At 44.2% G+C, this 8,385-nt stretch overlaps 1 protein-coding gene across 1 annotated transcript in view; it reads right to left on the reverse strand.

The window, feature by feature from the left end:
* The window catches only part of LOC124851297 (zinc finger protein 420-like), a 150,244-nt gene that overhangs the window by 15,698 nt on the left and 126,161 nt on the right, over positions 1-8,385 (reverse strand). The window lies entirely within an intron of this gene.

Here is an 8,385-nt window from a genome sequence, read left to right on the forward strand (position 1 = left end):
TAGATTTAAAAGATGGAAAAATAATTGCATTACCAGAGTTTAAATTGATAAAAAATAAGAGTCGGGTTCTGACAATTCTACACCCGCTTGAGACCTCCAGCACAGCAACACACAGGAGGCACTCACACCCAGACCACACAACCCACACAATTCCACACTCTGTGACTGTGTCAGATTTCCTCACTGACAGGCCGCAGTCTGTCTGAATTAGGAAACATAACATCAAACAGCCTTGCGATGAACACCAGTACCTGCTGAGATGTGTTCTCTCCAGCCCTATGCTCTACACACTGTTCTGTATACGACTGTCGCCTCTCACAGGGACAACACCATCCCGCAAGAAATTATCTGACAAACACCACAGTCATTGGACTTATTACTGTAGTGTGGAAACAGCATATAGGCGTGGGGTGTCTGAGTCTGGTGACGTGGTGGGGCACAACCTCACCCTCAACAAGGACAGGCCAAGGAAATGATGCGTGGACATGAGAAAGGAGAGGAGAACTCATTGGCCACTGTTCATCCAGGGGGCTTGAGGTGGAGGCTGAGTAACTTCTAATTCCTGGGTGTCTACATCAGTGATGACCTCACCTGGACACTAAGCCACCACCCAGCTGGACAAGAAAGCACAACAGCAGCTGTGCTCTGGGGAGGCCCAGGAAATTCAGCATGTCACCAAAGATCCTCAGCCTTCTACAAAGCTGCATCATTGAGAGCACCTTGACCAGCTCATCACCATTGTGGTATGGGAGACACCACTGCAATGGAGACCACTGAGAGGGATCACCAGGACATCACTACCTCTCTGCAGGACATCTACCACTGCAGAGTCCACAGAAGAGCCTGCTCCATTGTCCAGGACCCCACCAACCCACCACGGACTGTTCACACCTCTGCCCTCTGGTAGAAGGTACAGACGTGGGAAATCCAGGACGTCAGACTGAGGAACAGCACATGCAACTGCCATCAGACTGTTAAACACTCACTGGCCTGACACCACCTGGACTACACCCAAACACACAGATCCTTCACTCTGCCCCCTACTCTATATGACAAATAAAACCCTTTGAAACTTTGGAAACCGGAAAACTGTCACTCATGTATTGATAGAGTGTAGAAAAAATATAATGAATGAAGAAGGGAATTCATATCAGGATTAAAAAAATAAAGCCAAATGTTTTTATAGAGAAATTTGATAGTAAATAAATGAGAATATACATCATCTTCTAATAGACTACTTAAGGAAAACAGGACTAAAACATAATTCAATTTTTGTTTTGTTTTGTTTGCTGTAATCTCTTTTCTCCCACTCTCTCCAGTCAAGAAGGTGGCGGTAATGCCTATAAACTGGTTTATGGCATAATAAACACCAGAAGAAAGAGTAAGAAAAGAATCCACAATCAGCGGAGGTGAACACGGAAGCTTTATCAGTGTGGTTGATTGGAAGCAGGAGGGGACCATAATAAACTACATCAGTGGTGATGAAACAATAATGTCTTCAGTTCAGGGTTTGAGAGAGTTTGTCAGTGGCTTGTTGCTTCTGCTGCTGAAGAAATATTCAAGAGTCTTTGAACAAACTGTAGTGAGTGCAGTAGGAGTGACAGGTACACAGACTACAGTTCTCATTAATTAGCTTCTCCCTTCATCTCTATGGCTCTCTCTGAGGTTTCTATGCTGTTCCCCTAATAGTTTTTATTATAGTTTTTCTCTTGTTGAGGTTTGGAGTAGATGAGTTGTTAAGGCCTATTAGAAACATTTTGATTTGTGGTGGGCTATATAAATCCAAATTTGATGCCGCCTGCAGATCCGAGCAAAATTGGGCTGAAACTATGAGGTCTGTCTGTCTGTGTGGAACTTTTGGAAGAATACTGAAAGCAAGCATGTAGCTTAAATAGTGCAGTGGACGCGTACAGGACTGACCAATTACTTTGTTTGATTCTAGAGTTAATGAGGCGTAATTTAAACCTGTACAACACAAGACGTAAAGTGAAGCGAAGTCAAGTGATATGTCCCCTTGTTCCTCCAGAGCTCCACTTGGCTAGCATATGTAGGAAGAAGAAGGGTTCTCATGACCAACATTTTCTGAGACAGAGCTAAACTCAAGTCTGGACAAGAGGACCCACAGACACCAACTGCTGCTGCTGAAGAAATACCCAGAGGTCACCCAGAATATTATCCTTGAGTTCAATAAAGACATTAATTATCAGAAAGCGCAGACTACTGGATCTTGTTTGGAAACCTGAGATAAAACTACACAGGACAGGTGTGTAAAAACAGAATGGTCAAATGAAAACTAACACAGGAGCAAGGACTTGTATAAAGTTCAAAGTGTTTATAGTATCCTTTATTGAATCTTACTCCTCATCACATTAGTGCCTATTTCTTGTGTGCATTTGTTCGCTAGAGCTCCCAGCAACATATCTGAGAGGAGGTTCTCAGTGACCAGGACAAGAACTCCAGTCTGGAGGACCAGAGCCCTCCACAGATTAAAGAGGAGCAGGAGAGACTCTGCACCAGTCAGGAGGGAGAGCAGCTTGTACTGAAGCGAAAGAACGTGCCGTTATGTTTTACTCCTACTAATGAGGAAGTTGACCACAGTGGAGAAGAACCAAAGAGTGACCAGCTCCTCTGTCACCAACTCTCTGTGTGAGAGCCAAGATCAGAGAGAAGCAATGATGTGGACCCGAGTCAACTAGAGATGAAATCCAAAAAGAGTAAAAAGAAAGACTCATCACAATAATACAAGTCCCAGCGACGATGGAGCTCTTTCCTAACAAGGGACACCGTAACACTCACAAAATTAAAGTCTTTAACATGTGACACTTGTGGAAAATCGTTTTGATTCAAGTCCTGGATTAATTATACATCTGAGAACCCACAGGAGTGAGAGCCCATACCCTTACAAGACCATGGTAAAAGGTTTCACTGACATACCAACATTGAATGTTTATCTGAGAATCCATACAGGAGAGATCATATACTTGTGAAACATGTGGGAAAGGTTTCAGAACCGGCACAATTTTGTTGCACCACACAAGTCCACACAGGTGAAGCCATATACTTGTGAAATATATTGGGAAGAGTTTCAGAATCAGTAAAGTTGATGTTTTCAGAAGCCACTGCGGAAGCGTACTCCTGCAACACCTGTGGGGAAAAGATTCAGTCAGAAATAAGGTTTGAAAAAGCATACGCGTATTCACACTGGGTGAGAAACCATATTCTTGCAAGACTTGTGGGAAAGCTTTACACAAAGTTGTGTTGGAAAACATTATTTTGTAAGCGAGACTTGGAAAATATAGAAAAAATAAAGGTGTACACCTACACCAGACGTGTGAGAGAGCACCCAGAATAAGAGCTCTGTTTTATTTTTATTCTCAACAAATGCTCCTAAAATGTATTATGCAAGTGCATAGTTTGAGCCAGCTCTGATTTTGTTGATTTAATATTGGGACATGGTCACTGCAGCAGGTGCATGTTTTAATGTCTTAATAATCATGGGAGTGAGATTGCAACACCAGCTCTCTTGCCTTTTAAAAGCAGGTATTAGCATTCTTGGTAATTCATATAGTAAGATTGGATGTAATGTGGCTAAAAGTGAAAGTGCACAAGCTTCTATATGCACTCATTACTGTCTTGGTCCAAGATAGGTTTTGTTCCTGAGACTTACCACTGTGTGTGTGTTAACTAATACTCCTCCAAATGAGCCCGACCAGACCTCATTTTGCTGGCAACACACTGCTTAGATGAATAGACACAAGTAACATTTAGTATTTAAACAGCCCGGGCGCTGCATGTGAAAATAGTGACTGTCAGTCTAAAATAAGCTAAAGAGAATTGTGTTGCACTTAAAGGGACAGTTCACCCAGAAATGAAAATTCCTCATTGTCTACTCCACCACTATACCGATGGAAGAGATTGGTTAAAGTGTTTAAAGTCTAAAAACACTTCTGGTGTCTCAGGGGTGAGCGATTGTTGGGAAACGGATCTAATCCAAGTGAAGTCAATGATTGATTGAATGATTTCTCAAATACAAATCAAACACAAAAATAATACATTAAAGGGTTTTATTTGGAACTGGTGTATTGATCATTCTCTCTAGTTGGCTGTGGATTAATGATGTTAATCTGATTCGTCCTTGTGGCAATCATCTGATTGATGACATTTCCTGTTTGCCGGAGAAGAAACGCAAGGATTAAGTGGAAGCCGATCCGTCTTTAAATTGAGTGTTCAAGGGAAATTGTGGTGTGCGTTCATACTTAATTGATAAGGATGGGTAACAAGAGATGGGGACTTAAAACCAGAAGAGGTCAAATGGTGGGCTTTCTGGTTGCAAGTGAGACGGGAAAGTGTGACATTTTCTTCCAATATGGTCAAGGCTTTGCTTTTCCTCATAACGGGTCATTCATTATCGAAAAAAATTAAACTTTTAAGAGAGAAACTCCTCGAGAAAGAGGAAGAATTAAAAACAACAAAAAAAAGAAAAAATTAAAAAAGAGAAAAAATAAGAAAATAAATAAATAAATCAATGTGTGGAAAGACAGAAGATAATAAAGTGTCATGAAACGTGGGAAAAAAGAGGCAGAGTGTAGGGACAGAAAACAAACATTTAAACAGATGGCTAAGGTTGATAAGAAGAAACTAGAGAAAGTTGAAAAAAAATCATATAGATCTCTCCCATATTCTCCATTACAGGTGTGGCAGTCCTCGCCGACGCCCTGCCTTCCTCTCACCTCACGACCAAAACCCTCCTCCTTATGATGTGCAGAGACCAGACTCCACCAATCAACGATCAGGCCATCTCAGACTCCACCCACCTCTCCCAGTCTGGGAGACGGGAGACGGCAGGGAGACTGAATGATAAGCATCACCTCTTCCTCATCTTTAGGCCCCACTGACTTTGCAAAGATATGTGTCCGCACTGTGGGGAGACCTCACGTCTGACTTCACCAGGCTAAGGATGATGCGGTTGTGCAGCATACGTCAACGCTCTCAACGCCACTCCTCAAACGCCCTGAGGACCGCCTTCCTAATAAAATTGATGTGTCAAAATAACTTGAGGTGCAAACAACAATAGGCGAAACCGTAGGAATTTCCTCACCACGTCCTGACCGTCCTGTTTAATCAACACAGAGGCATCCCCATACCTGACACCCTTGGCAACAGACAGGGCTTATGGCTACATCTGAAACAGGCCTTCCTGAATGGTCTACTCCCCCACTCTGCTAGGACAGAGCGCAGGCCACACCTGCATTGGGCTTGAGGATGCTCGCTTGAGCAGAGGTCGAGATGTCATACTGAACATGCTGAACGTCAACACAAAGAAACCAAAGACAAACTCAGCAGAAGAATCAACAACTCCAGAAAGCACAGCTAACCATGATGCAGGCTGTGTCAGCCCTGTCAAGAGGCCCACGCCCAGACAAGATAACGCTGAGAGCGGAGCCAACTTCACTGTACCAGGAAGAGAGGGCGCGGACGGCCGTGGGCGAGGCTTCTCTGTACACTGGAGCAGGGACTGCCCCCAGCAGCGAAGGGAGGGGAGACAAGAACTTTCACTGCCGACTGAAATGCAGAAAGAGTGAGGAGGAGGCAGGCGGGGAGGCGACCAATCTCACCGCCGAGGATCAGAAAGGAAGTGAAACACAGGAATACATACATGCCACTGCAATGAAAATACTTGCAATTCTAAACACACACACACAGAAAGCTAAAGCAATGAAGGAATCGCTTGCCAATTCTAACCCGTACACACACACAAAAGCTCCAGCAATGAAAGAAATCGCTTGCTAAACTAACCGCACACACACACACACCAGAACGACCTAGCTTTGTGGTTCTTATGTTAAGTACAATAGTGATGCTTTTAGAAAATGCCTCAACTCGAACTGTGTGTTAACAGTCACAAACTTAATTTCATGGTCGCTCACAGATTTCAGGTTATTCTGTGGATTAGGATGTCAGATTTGCCCGCATCTCCCGGAGATAAGTGAAGGTGGCTTTATATTCTCTCAAGGTGCCAGCGGTGCCACTGTAAAAGAAAATTTCATAAAACCTCTCAAATGTGCCGCTCAGTTTGACAAACATCCCATAAGGTTTGAACATGATTTTCTGTTGTCTCCCTGTTGCCCAATTAATCTATTAGGAAGGGTTGATGATTATTGTTGAGCCTCAATTTAGTATCCACTCCCCTGATGGAGTGACAGTTACGCACAATTCTTCTTCACCCCCTTCACAATGTCACAGACCACACATGAGCAGCTGCTTGTATATCCCAGTGGCAACTTCCTATAAATCCTCACTGATCTGCTCTCCCAGGTCAGGGTCTCTCCCGACACCCCTTTTTCTGATTTTTATGCACACTGATTCTGCATTGCACTTCATGTGACAGACACAGCAGATCACATTTATGAATCTCTGTTTTTGCCTTTTCCTGATGATTCTCTGAAGTGTCCAATATTTTTGGTCTGGTTCCAGAAGTGCAGCTTCAGTCTCACTCACTGACCAACAGATGACACTGTTTCGCGTCTCAATTCAACCCTCATCTCGCTCTCCAAGTCCCATGATGACCAGTGGCAAGACAGGCCCATTTGTCAGATCATGCCGGGCTGCCGTTGATTGGCAACCCACAACCGCCTGATGTAATGTATTCACCCAGTCTGAGTGCATTTCTGATCTAAAAATGTCCTCCAACCTTCTGTTCTCCAGCCACACGCTCATTTGTTGTGACTGAAAATTACCTTCATTCTTATGCAATGTTGCCCAGCCCTCTGATGTTTTTCTCCTTCACTTTCAGATCTGCCTGAAACACTGTGGGCAAGGACAAATATAATGTGGAGGCAAAATCACTCAAAATCTGATTATGAGCCATGTAAACAACAATATCCCTCAGACAGAAGCAGTGGAGGGGATACACGTCCCTGTTTTTTTGAATCCTTTTTGCAGGCTGGTGTATTGTCCCTGCCACGATTACCGGTCACACTCCACTGTTCCCAGTTAAGAAGATCAGAGACAAAGGTCAACCACGGTGGCGGTTTGATACTGAGATCCTGAAGGCTGTGAATGATGCTGTAATTGCTCGATCGCATATTGTTCCCGATCCATACGCTGCTCCCAAATTCCGTCTAATACGCGTGGTTTTCAGTGTAGGTATCAATGCTTTTTGTTAGTGTTCCTGTCCACAGGACAGCCAGTACTGGTTAGCTTTTAATTTTGAAAACAAGGCCTACACGTTCACACACCTATGTCAAGGCTACTGTGAATCTCCATCATTATACAATCTGGCTCTCAGGAACAGTCTTGAATCCCTCATCCTCATTCGGGTTCAGTTCTCTTGCAGTATGTTGATGATCTGCAGATTTATGATCCCACACAGGAGGCAATGTGAAACAGATACGATCCGCTTTGCTGGAACATCTGGCTCGTGAGACCCATAAAGTCAGCCTCAACAAACTAGTTTACATTCCTTAAACTGTCACATTTTCTAAGGTCATGTCGTCACCAAAGATGGCAAATCCTGTCTGATAAGAGTAGAAGCTATTGTTAACATGCTAAACCATGATGGAAGGAAACAACTCATGTCATTCATCGACACATGTTCTTTCTGTAGAACGTTCATTCCTGACTTTGCTCTTTGTTGAAGCCCCTTTAGGTGCTCTGTACCATGGCAAATCACTCACTCCTCACGACGTGTCGTTTGGACTCAGAGGCAGACAGGCATTTATCACACTGAAACACTGCAGCAATCTCCACTCTTGCTCTCCCCTAACCCCTGACAAACCTTTTGTTCAGGCTGTGGATGAAGGCGTTGCATATTCCGTTTTCCTTCAGTCTCGCGGTGACCAAATATCGCTGTCGCTACTTCTCCGCCAAACCAGTCCGGTGGCAGCTGGCCTTCTACGTTGTTTTGCGTGCGGCCGCCTGTGAAAAAAGCCGCCGCCTCACGAGACATAGTAGGTTACTCTGACTTGACACTCCTTGTTCCTCATACTGTGTCTCTCATTCTTACAGAACAGAAGACATAAATCTCTCTGCTGCTCGCTGGTTGCGGTATCACACTGTTCTTCTTGTATACCCAACATCACAGTGAAACGCTGTTCAACTTTGAACAGCCCGCACTTCTTCCACTTCCGGATGACGGGGAAGAACACAACTGTGTGGCTGAACTGGGGCTCAGTGTTCCCCGACCTGACCTCTCTGACGAACCTCTTTCTAGCTGACTTGATTCTGCGCATGTCGATGGGTCCGCATCACGTGACCTGTCTCTGGTACTAACTGTGTTGGTTTTCTGTTTGTTCGAATAACAAGTTCTCCTCTCAGTTCTCTTTTCTCATCACCTCTCAGCCTCAGCCTCAGCCTCATGGAAGCATGCAAATTGGCTACTGGTAA

The sequence above is a fragment of the Hippoglossus stenolepis genome, chromosome 22, assembly GCF_022539355.2.
Source record: "Hippoglossus stenolepis isolate QCI-W04-F060 chromosome 22, HSTE1.2, whole genome shotgun sequence".
Lineage (NCBI taxonomy): Eukaryota > Metazoa > Chordata > Actinopteri > Pleuronectiformes > Pleuronectidae > Hippoglossus > Hippoglossus stenolepis.